Raw genomic sequence first — 15431 nt, 5'->3', positions numbered from 1 at the left:
ATTTGTGTTTTGGTCTTTTTCAATAAGGGTTGTTGTAGTGAAAATTTTCTATTTATGGAAACTTACTATTTTTAGTAAGTTAGACATACAATCTTAGACTGTTCTAATTTCACAGGTGGAGATTGAAAATGGATGAAGTGTAAGATTTGATGATGGATAAAATATAAATTTAGAACTAGGATCAAGTTTGTACTTTGTTTTTATTTAGTATGATTGATAGAATTAGTTTGGATTAAGAGGAAAAAACCTCCATATTAGGATTGGATTGATGATTGGATGAGGGTTTGGGAAAACCTTAGTAAAATAGGATCCAATAATGTGCAAACAAAAAGTATTAAAGGGTGCTGAATTCCAAATCTAATATATACTAATGACCTTGAGAAGAATAGGATTGATCACTCAAGAGAGACTAATGTTCTTAAGTGACAAGGATTGATTGTTTCCTAAGGATGAAGATATTGCTAACACTTTGATAGATCTTTAGGCCTTAGATTAATGATAGGATTTTATATAAGGATTGATAAGGACTAATTTTTGGAGTAGTTGTGGATTTCAATTATTTTGAAGATAAATCCAAAAGAATTATGGTGCTTCTCACTCCCAAGTGCAAGATTTAATAAAAATTTGAATTAGAATATGATGTACTTAAGATAATGAATGAAAACGGGTGAACTTCAGAAGAAAAAAATTGGGATGTTTGAAGAGAGGTGAATGACTAATAGGTGATTAGGTTTTGGATGAAGAGGTTATATGGATTGAATAAGGATCTAATTGGAATGATACGGGGTTGACTAGTGGATTAATTAGGATGATGAGATGATTAAATTGGAATGAATGATGACATTGGATAAAGGGAGTGGATATTAATGAGGTTTATGAAATATTATTAGGATGAATATTTGAACTTTGATGGAAAGATTATGAAGATGATGAAATGATTAGGATAATAAAGATAAGATAGATAATTAGGACTTATTAACCAAAATACCCTCCTACCAGAAAATCAAATTCAAATGATAATTCACTCAATGGTTGCCTAAGGTTTTAAAATTAGCATTGGTTATATTTTATATTATGCCTCAGAATGTTTTAAGCCATGACTATGCAGTTCACACAGTCACAGTTTGTTGAGTGTCAATCAAGGTCAAGAATGCAAACGTGCAATTGCTTTTTTTCACTTGATCACATGGTTATGTTAACATGTTATGGTTTAAGCTACAATGATGTAGAAAAGGTAGATCTTCAGTGCTTCAAAGATATATCTTGTTTCATTTGATCATCTAGATCTATGGCCAACACATGATTGCCACAAGTCAAGAAATAGTTAAGGTTTGAGTTGCAAAGTAGCAGTCCCCCTTGTTTCATTTGGTCATAAAGGTCAGAAGGAAACCTTGGGTTAAATTGGCAATGGTGTGGATATGGTCTGACCTCAACCTTTGCAAGGTCACAACAGTTACTAAAGGATTCTAAGAGCAAGTTGTTGGGCAATGATGATCAATGGATCATCGTTTTATTAGTAGTAACTATTATTAAAGGAAGGTGGTGACGAGGTTGTGATCGTGGATGGTCAAACACAATGCATAAATATTGAATCACTGATAGAGTGGCATAATGCTAGAAATATTTGGACCATGTGGCAAAACTTGATGGTTATATCCTAGTTGACCAAAAGTCATGGTCAATTTAGCGAGTTGGTGGAAATGGAAGCAATTCCTTGAGTGATGAATTTGATCTTTTCGATTTCTTGCAACCACTTTCATTGAACCCTAGGCCTAATTAATACAAAGAGATACTCCATCTCCATCTATTGATCCATCCACTTAGTCAAAAGTTAAATGACCATCGCTCTTGACCTCTTAGAGATTTGTTTTGTGAAGAAGTGATCTTCTCATAAATGGATTTGCACTATAATCATATCTTTTTAGATTTGCAATGATTATTCTCTGTAGATTTGATTGTAGTGCTTGATTTTTATCTTATAAGGAAAGTTATTCATGTTATGTTGGCACTATAAAGGAAAATTTTGTACTCTTTCTTAGGGTCAAATCTTATCTATTTTCTTGAGTATTACCTTGGCATGCTACTGTGAATTCTCTCTTTGCCTTTGAATTATATGAATTTCTACCTTATCTCTTTCAACCATCGTCATATTGTGCAACCTTGTCTACCTCTCTTCAATGTACTATGGATATTTGTAATTTTCATTTTCTATATCTCTTTGGCCCATGAATGATAAGAAGTCAAACATTTTTTCTTCTGTCACTCATGTGGTTGTTTGTTCTTTATGTGGTTTACATATTAAAGCAAGTTTGAATCCATATATCTTTAGACTATCACAATAATGGTACTGTGCATGTATGGGCAGAGACTTGTCTAAACACCCTATTTTAGTGCATCACCTCTTTAGAATAGATTAGGTAGTTACTTGCATGTATTCCTTCTCCCTTTTAACTTCAAGAATAGTTTAAGTGCATCCTAATAGTAGAGGAAGTCGGCCTTCTCTGGAGACCTGACCTCATAGTTCAAGTCCCATAGCTTGGAGGTTGTTTCCATGCTTCACAAGGTTGTTCATAGGTAAAACTTTGGATAAGGGTGTAAGCATTTGTGACAACAGTTTTTGGCATGCCCAATGGGACATCATATTAAAACATTTAAAGTGTACTGGCATCGAAGGAAGATCCAATGTTCATACTGAGGAGATAGTACTACCTTCAATATTATGCCTTTAGAGGCTCATTTTTCAAAGGAACTTGGTGACTCTACTTTCAATAACATCTAGTTTAGAGGCTAAATTTTCCATGATTCATGCCCAAGAAATACACAAGAGCATCCTCTAGAGGTAACTTTCAATATCAAGAACTTTCTTTTTTGAATCTAAGAAGAAAGGCTGGGGTATCCTTATCACCAGTTAGGAATACAGTAGCAACACATCCCCCTACAAGAGCTATCTCCACTCCTCTTGTTATTAGGTCACAACCTAGGATACCATCTACTCATATTAATAGATCACTTGTTTACATGGATAGAGATCATTCTTTTTCCACCTTCAATGGTGGGAGCCCCCTCCTATTAGTCCAAAGGCATGACAGACTAGCATTAGCTCTTAAAAGTGTACCTAAATTTATTGGTGAAACCTCTATCTCTCTTGTTGAACATATTCAGGAGGTGAGTAGTGTCTGCAATATTCATGGCATCACCAAGGATGATGTAGCAGTCAGGCTTTTAGCCTCATCCCTGAAATAAAAGGCACTACAATGGTATAGAGGTTTGTCTCACAATTCTATTACTGATTGGGATGGGTTAGGGACAATCTTATGCAAACATTTTGAGGACAAAAGTGATCATTTATTACTTTTGGAAAAACTAACAATTATCAAGAGGGCTCCACATGAGTGTATGACTAATTTCAATTATAGGTTTTAGAAGACATGGGAGAGGATATCTACTGCAATGAAGCCCTCTCCTAGTAATGCGTTCTTGTATTATCTCAAAGCCTTCAATAGTGATATTGCTACTACTCTGCAATCTATGGGAGGTGACACTTTACCAAATGCTTATGAGATTTTCATAAGAGAAGAGAATATTTTAGTATAGGGAGGAAAGTTAGCTCCAAGGCCCCCAATGTCTTTATTCCCTAACATGCCTAATCATCAACCTATTGTAGCCCCTATTAATGACTCCTCTATAAGTAAGCCTCTTGTTGTGATTCCAATAGCCTCCACATCCTTTGATGGAGTTGATAGGATTGAGGCCATGATGTAGACACTAATGCAGAATGTCGACAGGAGGATGCAAGACCAAAAAAAGAAGATGGAAGACAATAGTGCAATAGTACAGAAGATGGGGAATGAGCTAGTAACTATGAAGAGGAAACAAGCTCAAAATAATCAACGTCTCCAACTCCAAAGTTAGGGTCCCATTCATGGTAGACCTCTAAATCAAAGTCATCTCCCCTACAATTTGAATAGACCTATCAACCACCCTCACAATCTGAATAGACCTATCGATCACCCCCAGTCTTCAAACACCAACCTAAATAGAGCCTTAGTCCCTTAGAAAAACCTTGCCCAAGATCAATATTTTTTCCCTCTTGTAACTACTCCTATGGATACTACATGTTTTAGGAGGAATAATCTTACTTGGCTTTAAGTATACCATAGCAGGTAGTTGTCCAACAACACAGTGGTAATCAACCTACTGATACCTTTCAAAAGGATGGTTTCTCTTTCATGAACTACCTAGTGGAAACACATGGTAATGTAAACCAAGATTCATGTGCTTACAATACTAGGAGCAAGAGAAGAGCTATGGAAGAGGTTGCTCCTCAACCTCCTAATTAGACTTCGACATCAAGTCTAGTGCCTCATATACAAGCAGTTCCCAAGAAACACAATGTGAAATAGCCTACCAATGCTTCTCAATAGCAAAGGCAAGTTGAAAGCAGAGACAATGTGAATAATCCACAGACTATCCCACCCCAAGCTTCTACTTCTAAGGCTTCCACTAGATAGTTTTGCAAAATTAGTCTCATGCAAAAGAATAGAGAGCATATTATGGCATGGTCAAGGAGAGTGGGTTGCACAATTCTTAGTACTTAACAAATATACTCCACAAGAATCAGCCATCCATATAAATATTGAGCCCATTATTAAGAAACATCAAAGGGTGTTTGAAGAAATTTCACCAGGATTACCATCCAAAAGAGGATTTGAACACATTATAGAATTGGAAAAAGATGCTAAACCAGTGATTACCACCCCTTATTGACATCCTCAAAAATATAAAAATGAAATTGAAAAATCCATTCAACTCTTACCAATGGGACATATTCAACCTAGCTCAACTCCTTTTGCATCATTTGTAGTACTTGTGAAAAAGAAGGATGGGACAATGAGGATGTGCATAGATTATCAGGCACTAAATAAGAAAACTATTAAAAATAGATATCCCATTCCTAGGGTGGATAAACTCATAGATGAACTTGATGGAGCAACATATTTTTCTAAGATTTATTTACGATCAGGATACTACCAAATTAGAATGAGGAAGGAGGATGTTCCCAAGACAAAATTTAGATGTCATTATGGATATTTCAAGTTTCTAGTTCTACCCTTTGGCCTCACTGATGCCCCAGCCACTTTCCAATCATGCATGAATCATATCTTCCAAAAACAACTCAGGAAATTTCTACTTACTTTCTTTAACGCCCTTCTTATCTATAGTAGGTCATGGTCACAACACCTCCAACACATTGAATAAGTCATAAACATATTAGAATCTGAATACTTATTTGCAAAAGCATCAAAGTGTGAATTTGGGTTATAAGAAATTCTCTACTTGGCTGATAAAATTAGTGCCAAGGGTGTAAGCATGGATGAAGAAAAAGTTAAAGCAATAAGGGAATGGCCAAAACCCAATACCCTAACTCAACTTAGGGGATTTTTGGGCTTATTCAGCTACTATAGACGATTTGTGAAGAATTTTTCCAAGATAGCATCCCCTTTGATAGACTTAACAAAAATAGGAAATTTTGGATGGAATGGGGTAGCACAAGAAGTTTTTTAAGAGTTAAAGGAAAAAATGAGCTCTTGCCTAGTCTTAGCTATTCTAGATTTTACACTACCTTTTGAATTACAATGTGATGCTTCTGGTGAAGGAATTGGGGTAGTACTAATGCAAAAAAAAATCCTATTACTTTCGAGAGTCGAAAACTTTCAAATATAGAAAGCCACTACTCAATCTATGATAAGGAAATGTTGGCTATCATGCACGCATTGGCAAAATTTAGACAATACCTAGTATGTGGAAGGTTCAATATTAAGACAGACCATAACAACTTAAGGTTCTTCATGAATTAGAAAGACCTTAATGATCACTAGCAGAAATGGGTAAGAAAGATCCAAGCCTATAGTTTTGATATTAAGTATGTCAAAGGAACCAATAATGTGGTAGCATATGCTTTATCTCGGTAAGGCCAATTGAACACCCTTACTAGTATCACAAGCGATTGGAAAAATGATATTGTTGCAAAATATGCTAAGGACCCAAGAACTAATGATATCAAGGGAAATATACCCAATGAGGAATTCAAAATAATTGAAGAACTCATACTATATAGGGAAAGAATACTCCTTGTAGCAAATTCCTAATTTAAAGGAAAAAAATATGAAGGAATACCACGACAACCCTCTATCTAGACACATTGGGTTCTACAAGACTTACAAGAAGTATAAGAGAGAGGTACTCTTGGAAAGGCCAAAAGAAGGACATTATGAAATATGTCCAAGAATGTATCACATGCCAAAAGAATAGGTTTGAACAGAACCACCTAGCTAGTTTATTACAACCATTACCCATTCCAAACCAAAAGTGGGAAAGTGTTTCCATGTATTTCATTATAGGGTTACCAAAAGTACAAGAAAGAGATTCCATCTTTGTAGTGGTAGATAGGTTGACCAAATATGCACATTTCTTTCCAATATCTATACATTATAAGGCACCATAGATAGCAGAGTTATTCTTCAAAGAAATTTTTAGGCTACACGGGTTACCAATGAACATTATTAGTGATAGGGGTAGCAAGTTTCTCAGTCTATTTTGGAAAGAACTTTTCTAGTTAGCAAGAACTGAGTTGACTCCTAGCACCAGTTATCATCCGCAGATGGATGGACAAACCGAAATTGTTAATAAATGGATAGAAGGTTATCTTAGAAACTATGTGACATGATAGCAAAATGCATGGATCAAATGGTTATACTTAGGAGAATACTGCTATAATAACACCCATCACATGTCAATTGGGATGAGTTTGTTTAAAGCATTATATGGATGTGAGGCCACTAAATTTGGAGATTTGATTATTCAAGAAAGTAAGGTACCAGGAGCCAAGGATTTCATCCAACAAAATATTGATATTATGAAAACTCTAAAGGATAATCTCCACCATGCTCAAAACCAATAGAAGATATATGTTGATCAAAAGCGAGTGGAAAAGATGTTCAAAGTTGGAGATTTGGTATTCTTAAGACTATAGCCCTACAAAAAATCTTCACTCAAAGTCAATGGAGTAGAGAAATTAAAGCCACGTGTCTATGGACCATATCGGATCTTAAGAATGGTAGGTGAAGTAGCCTATGAGATAGAATTACTTGAGAATTGCAGGATTGATAATGTCTTTCATGTATCTAGACTAAAGAAAGTCCTCAAGAAACATATAAGCCATTGTGTTCATTTGCCACCACTAGATAATGAAGGAAAACTCATCTTAGAACCTGAGGTTATTCTTGAAAGGCGTGACAGGAAAATAAGGAATAGGACTATTCCAAAATACTTAGTGAAATGGAAAAATCTACCCATAGAAGATGCTACATGGGTGGGAGAAGAAGTCATTTCTCACTCATCATTGCTTGAGGAAAAGCATATTCAAGAAGGCCAGACTATCATGAGCCATGATTAATGTATTCTTTCTTTATAAAACATATGCTTATATTTGTTTTATTGTTTGAGTAATATCTTAAAAACATCATTTTAATAACACTATTATTAAATTATCAATCAATAGCATAAAAATTATAATGAATAGTATCAATGTTAAACTAATACTCACCGAGCAAAAGGTGTTAATCATTCATCTCTCATAATTATATTACAAGTAGATTACTAATCTAAAATACACTAACCAATTAAATACTATCACTCTTATATATTATATAACAAATATCCTTTATCATTAACTATAAATACTTTCAAATAAATATAATATAACTTTTAAACTATACTAAAAACAATAAAAGAACATGAATCTAATTAACAACATGACATTCTGTGATATGAATATCAAGATTTAACTGTGTGATTTTGAGTCAAACTCGATGACCCATGTTTCATGAGTAGTGATTCAACATGAATCCATCTCTCATGAGAATAAATGGAACACTTAGCACTCATTGGATCTAGGTGATGCTCACAGGGGTGAAGCATCGAGACTTCCCGGGAGGTCACCCATCCCAGTACTACTCCAGCCTGAGCACGCTTAACTACGGAGTTTCCTCCATAGTTAAACCCAAAGCTTGCAACCCCATTTGCAAGCTACTCACTCACAAGGTGTGCTACATGACATTCGATAAACAATATTGGGGCATGAATACTCACTCACGTCTGCTCCAAATAGTATTTATTAAGGTTAGGGTTAATTTGAAAGGCATAACAAAAAAAGTGCAGGAGAAAATAGGAAACAAAGTTATAATATTCCATGTGTTCGTGAAAGACCTATGCACAAGTATAGATCGCATTTGGCCCCAAAGAGTGACAGCCTCTATGCCAAAACTTGGACAGTCTCTGCATAAAAAGGTGCAGTCAAGTACGTGCAGTCGGGTACCCACATTCCCCCATGCAAAGGACTGATGTCGGGTACAAAACACGGGCTAATACATTTTTAAGTATGAATAAATACACGCCCAATGCAATACTTGAGAATATAGATATAGTTAAATTAAATGTGATTAATGAAATTAAATTAAAGCAATTGACATTAATTTCTTACGTAGAGGATTAATCATTGAATTATATTAGAGTTTCATTAAGAGTAGATAGATGATACAAGTCATTATATACACACACACACACACACACACACACACACACACACACACACATATATATACATATATCTATATATATGTATATATATATATACATATATCTATATATATATATATATATATATATATATGTATATATATATACATATATGTATATATATACGTGTAGATATATGTATATATATATATATATGTATATATATATATGTATGTATATATATATATATATATATCTATATATATATATATGTATGTATATATATATATATGTATGTATGTATGTATATATATATACAAGTATAGATGGAATATATGGAATATAAATAAATATGGAGTTAAGGAATATGTGTATAATATATTAAGATATATTCTTAAGGAATTATGATAGCATTAGGAACACATTTCAATTATAGTACATAGGGATCTGTCTCTCGTTCACATTATGATATGTTAAGGTAGGGAGTTTGTGGAGGGAGAGGTGCAGTAATTTTGGGCACATGACGGATGTGCTCCAAGGAACTACTCGTAGTCTATTTCACGCACCCTTTGGCAATATAAGTCTTCCATCTATGATGATCATAATAAGGAGAGAGGAAGATTCATGTGTCCTATATGAAGAAATCTTCCAAATAATCATGTTTATTAGATTAAACACTCATCTCCACAAAAACCTTACTAATAATGATGGTCATAGGTTTGCTAAATTTTGGATGATTCCCTAACTTATGCCTAAATTTTGAATTTTAGGTCAAGGGGTTAAAAAGGGATCATCACAAGTGGTATCAGAGCATGATCCTACCATCCTAAAAAAATAGTAAATGAGAAAGGGAGAAAAAATGAGTGAACAATTATCTAATGAACTTAGGAATATTATGGAACAGACAAACCAAACTCTAGCAGAGAAAATAGAGAGATCAAACCCAGCACTTCTTCAAGCATTGCAAAACATGGGAAATTCCATAAATAATCTAAAAAATAATAATTTTGGTGGAAGATACATAAGTTCAATCCACTTAGAAAATAATGGAGCTTCATCATCTTGGGTGCCCAAACCCCCTTTCTTACCTAGGGATGACCCCTCGATTTAAGGACAGGGACAAACAACCAATAAAGCTATTGAGAACACAAGAGCTTATGCTAGCCTTGAACTAGAAATTAGAGAGCTAGTAACATTTAGAGAATTCTATGAAGCCAACAGGCAAGAAACTCCTAGGAGAGAAAGAAGACATCAAATAAAGGATTCTAAAAGAAAAGTAAATAAAGTAACAATTCCAAATTTTTATGGATTAGAAAATTTCACTGCACGTGCTTGGCTACAAAAATTGATCACTTATCTTACCCTTAGCCTAATGACAGAAGAAGATGCACTTCAATTTGTTATTCTTCACTTGGAGGGAATGGAAACGATTGGTGGCACCATGGCCTTATTACTCAAGGGCACCAAAATATCACTTCTTATGAAGAATTCTCTCAAAAACTCATTAAGAGATTTGATAGAAGGCATCCTCAAGAGAATTTTAAGAAAATGACTCAAATAAGGTAGCAAGGAATAGTGGAAGATTATATAAAAGAGCTCTAAAATATTTTAGTCCAAGTCACGAGAGTAGATGATGATCGCTCCACCTACTTGTTCATAGAAGGATTAAACGACTCATTAAAGGGTTTAATAAGTGCCCTAAAGCCTTCATCCTTAGACGATGCTTTTGAAATAGCACTAAGATTGGAGGTCTCAACCACGAATAACAAGTCATGGAATAAACCCAACACAAAATCTCACAAAAAAGATAAGTTATACAAAAAGTTTGTACCTAAAAAAGAATGAGAGGAGCTAAAGAAAAAGAATTTATGCTTCAAATGCCAAGAACCATGGGGGCTAGGCCATAGTTGCAATCAGAAGAGAAACCCTTGGTCACAATTGTAGTGAAGACTAGGTACCAAGACATAAATGTAAAAAGAGGGGTCACCTCCAAAGAATGGAAGAAGATCTTGAGGAAGAAAATAAAAAAAAAGGGCAAAATTTGAAGAAAGAAATGAAATAGAAGAAGATGGAGAAGAATATGGAGTGATAGCCACTATTACTCAACCCTCTAAACATCGAGTCTTAATAATTAGGAGCACTCTTAATGGATAGAAAGTCATTGCACTAGTTGATAGTGGAGCATTCCATAACTACATTGATGAAAAACTAGTTAATAAAATGAAGTTAAAAACTAAAAAGTTCAAGGGATTTACTACTACTCAAGCCACTGGATCATTGGTACGATGTACAAGGATGATTCCACAACAAGAAATCACATTAGGAAGAAAGCACACTATCAAAGAGGGCTTGCATGTGGTTCCACTAGATTCAAATATAATTTTGGGGGATCCATGGATATTTTCTTTGGGATTTTTTAAGTTTGACATTCCAAACTTGAAGATCCAATTTGAGCACGAAGGGGAAGAAATAACATTGGAAGGAATACCTGATTGTTTTGTGAAATTAGTCTCATGCAAAAGAATAGAGAGAATAATATGGCATGGTCAAGGAGAGTGGGTTGCACAATTTTTAGTACTAAACAAATCTACTCCACAAGAATCAACCATCCATATAGATATTGAGCCCATTATTAAGAAACATTGAAGGGTGTTTGAAGAAATTCCACCAGGATTACCACCCAAAAGAGGATTTGAACACATTATAGAATTGGAAAAAGATGCTAAACTAGTGATTACCACCCCTTACTGACATCCTCAAAAATATATAGATGAAATAAAAAAATCCATTCAAGAACTCTTAGCAATGGGACATATTCAACCTAGCTCAAGTCCTTTTGTATCACTGGTGGTACTTGTGAAAAAGAAGGATGGGACAATGAGGATGTGCATAGATTATCGGACACTAAATAAGAAAACTATTAACAATCGCTATCCCATTCCTATGGTGGATGAACTCATAGATGAACTTCATGGAGAAATGTATTTTTCTAAGATTGATTTATGATCAAGGTAACACCAAATCAGAATGAGGAAGGAGGATGTTCCCAAGATGACATTTAGATGTCATTATGGACATTTTGAGTTTCTAGTTCTACCCTTTGGCCTCACTAATGCCTCGACCACTTTCCAATCATGCATGAATCATATCTTCCAAAAACAACTCAAGAAATTTCTACTTATTTTCTTTGACGACCTTCTTATCTATAGTAGGTCATGGTCAGAGCACGTCCAACACATTGAAGAAGTCCTAAACATATTAGAATCTAAATCCTTATTTGAAAAAGCATCAAAGTGTGAATTTGGGTTAGAAGAAATGCTTTACCTAGGTCATAAAATCAATGCCAAGGGTGTAAGCATGGATGAAGAAAAAGTTAAAGCAATAAGGGAATGGCCAAAACCCAAGACCCTAACTCAACTTAGGGGATTTTTTGGCTTATGCAGCTACTACAAATGATTTGTGAAGAATTTTTTCAAGATAGAATCCCCTTTGGTAGACTTAACAAAAAGGGGAAATTTTGGATGGAATGGGGCAGCATAGGAAGCTTTTGAAGAGTTTAAAAAAATAATGAGCTCTTGCCTAGTCTTAGCTATTCTAGATTTTACACTACTTTTTGAATTACAATGTGATGCTTCTGGTGAAGGAATTGGGACAATACTAATGCAAAACAAACACCCTATTGCTTTTGAGAGCCAGAAACTTTCAAAGATAGAAAGCCACTGCTCAATCTATGATAAGGAAATGTTGGCTATCATGCACGCATTGGAAAAATTTAGACAATACCTACTATGTGGAAGGTTCAATATTAAGATAGACCATAACAGCTTAAGGTTCTTCATGAATCAGAAAGACCTTAATGATTGTCAACAAAAATGGGTAAGCAAGATCCAAGCGTATAATTTTGATATTGAGTATGTTAAAGGAACCAATAATGTGGTAGCAGATGCTTTATCTTAGTAAGGCCAATTGAACAGCCTTACTAAGATCATAGGCGATTGGAAAAATGATATTGTTGCAGAATATGCTACAGACCCAAGAACTAATGAGATCATAGAGGGAAATATACCCAATGATGAATTCAAAATAATTGAAGAACTCATACTATACAGGGGAAGAATACTGCTTGTAGAAAATTCCAAGGTTAAAGGAAAAAATATGAACGAATACCACAACAACCCTCTATCTAGACACACTGGGTTCTACAAGACTTACAAGAAGTATAAGAGAGAGGTACTCTTGGAAAGGCCCAAAGAAGGACATTATGAAATATGTCCAAGAATGTATCACATGCCAAAAGAATAAGTCTGAAAAAAACCACCCAGCTGGTTTATTACAACGATTACCCATTCCAAACCAAAAGTGGGAAAGTGTTTCCATGGATTTCATTATAGGGTTATGAAAAGTGCAAGAAAGAGATTCCATCTTTGTAGTGGTAGATAGGTTGAACAAATATGCACATTTCTTTCCAATAATCATACATTATAAGGCACCACAGATAGCAGAGTTATTCTTCAAAGAAATTTTTAGGTTACATGGGTTACCAAAGAATATTATTAGTGATAGGGATAGCAAGTTTCTTAGCCTATTTTGGAAAGAACTTTTCTGGTTAGCAGGAACTAAGTTGACTCCTAGCACCAGTTATTATCCCCAAACGGATGGACAAATTGAAATTGTTAATAAATGGATAGAAGGTTATCTTAGAGACTAGATAGAAGGTTATCTTAGAAACTATGTGACAAGACAACAAAATGGATGGATCAAATGGTTATACTTAGGAGAATACTACTATAATAACACCCATCACATGTCAATTGGGATGAGTCTGTTTAAAGCATTATATGGATATGAGGCCACTACATTCAGAGATTTGATTATTCAAGAAAGCAAGGTATCAAGAGCCAAGGATTTCATCCAACAAAACATTGATATTATGAAAACTCTAAATGATAATCTCCACCATGCTCAAAACCAAAAAAAGATATATGCTGATTGAAAGTGAGTGGAAAGGATGTTTGAAGTTGGAGATCTAGTATTCTTAAGACTATAGCCCTACAAATAATCTTCACTCAAAATCAATGGCGCAGAGAAATTAAAGCCATGTTTCTATGGACCATATCGGATCTTAAGAAAGGTAGGTGAAGTAGCCTACAAAATAGAATTACCTAAGAATAGCAAGATTCACAATGTCTTTCATGTATCTAGACTAAAGAAAGTCCTTGGGAAACATATAAGCCCTTGTGTTGATTTGCTACCACTAGATAATTAAGGAAAACTCATCTTAGAACCTAAGGTTATTCTTGAAAGGCATGATAGGAAACTGAGAAACATGACTATTGCAAAATACTTAGTGAAATGGAAAAATCTACCCACAAAAGATGCTACATGGGTGGGAGAAAAAGTCATTTATCACTCATCATTGCTTGAGGACAAGTAATTCAAGAAGGGCAAACTGTCATGAGCCATGATTAATGTATTGTTTCTTTATAAAACATATGCTTATATTTGTTTTATTATTTGAGTAATATCTTAAAAACATCATTGGAATAACACTATTGTTAAATTATCAATCAATAGCATTAAAATTATAATAAATAGTATCAATGTTAAACTAATACTCACTGAGAAAAAGGTGTTAATCATTCATCTCTCATAATTATATTACAAGTATATTACTAATCTAAAATACACTAACCAATTAAATACTATCACTCATATATATTATATAACAAATATCATTTATCATAAACTATAAATACTTTCAAATAAATATAATATAACTTTTAAACTATACTAAAAACAATAAAAGAACATGAATCTAATTAACAACATGACATTTGATAAACAATATTGGGGCATGATTGCTCACTCATGTCTTCTCCAAGCAATATTTATTAGGGTTAGGGTTAATTTGAAAGGCATAACAAAAAAAGTGCAGGAAAAAATAGGAAACAAAGTTATAATATTCCACGTGTGCGTGAAAGACCCATGCACAAGTACATATCACCTTTGGTGCCAAAGACTGACAGCCTCTGTGCCAAAACTTAGATAGTCTCTGCATAAAAAGGTGCAGTAGGGTACATGCAATTAGGTACCCACATTCCCCCACGTAAAGGATTGACGTCGGGTATAGAACATCGGCTAATACATTTTTAGGTATGAATAAATACATGCCCAATGCAATACTTGAGAATATAGATATAGTTAAATTAAACGTGATTAATGAAATTAAATTAAAGTAATTGATATTAATTTCTTACATAGAGGAATAATCATTGAATTATATTGGAATTTCATTACGAGTAGATACATGATACAAGTCATTGTGTGTGTGTGTGTGTGTGTGTGTGTGTGTGTGTGTGTGTGTGTGTAAAAGTATAGATGGAATATATGGAATATAAATAAATATGGAATTAAGGAATGCGTGTGTAATATATTAAGATATATTCTTAAGGAATTATGATAGCATTAGGAACACATTTCAATTATAGTACATAGGGATCTATAGCTCATCCACATTATGATATCTTAAGGTAGGGAGTTTGTGGAGTGAGAGGAGGAGTAATTTCGAGCACATGATGATGTCCTCCAGGGAACCACTTGTAGTCTATTTCACGTGCTCTTTGGCACTTTAAGTCTTCCATCTATGATGATTATAATAAGGAGAGAGGAAGATTCCTATGTCCTATATGAAGAAAACTTCCAAATAATCATGTTCATTATATTAAACACTCATCTCCTCAAACACCTTAATAATAATGATGGTCATAGGTTGGCTAAATTTTGGATGATTCCCTAACTTATGTGCCTAAATTTTGAATTTTAGGTCAAGGATTAAAAAGGGATCATTAGAAACA

Source organism: Cupressus sempervirens, chromosome 2 (assembly GCF_028749045.1).
Source record: "Cupressus sempervirens isolate cs-2001-9-10 chromosome 2, ASM2874904v1, whole genome shotgun sequence".
In the NCBI taxonomy this organism is placed as follows: domain Eukaryota; kingdom Viridiplantae; phylum Streptophyta; class Pinopsida; order Cupressales; family Cupressaceae; genus Cupressus; species Cupressus sempervirens.
Note: the sequence above shows the minus strand (reverse complement) of the source record.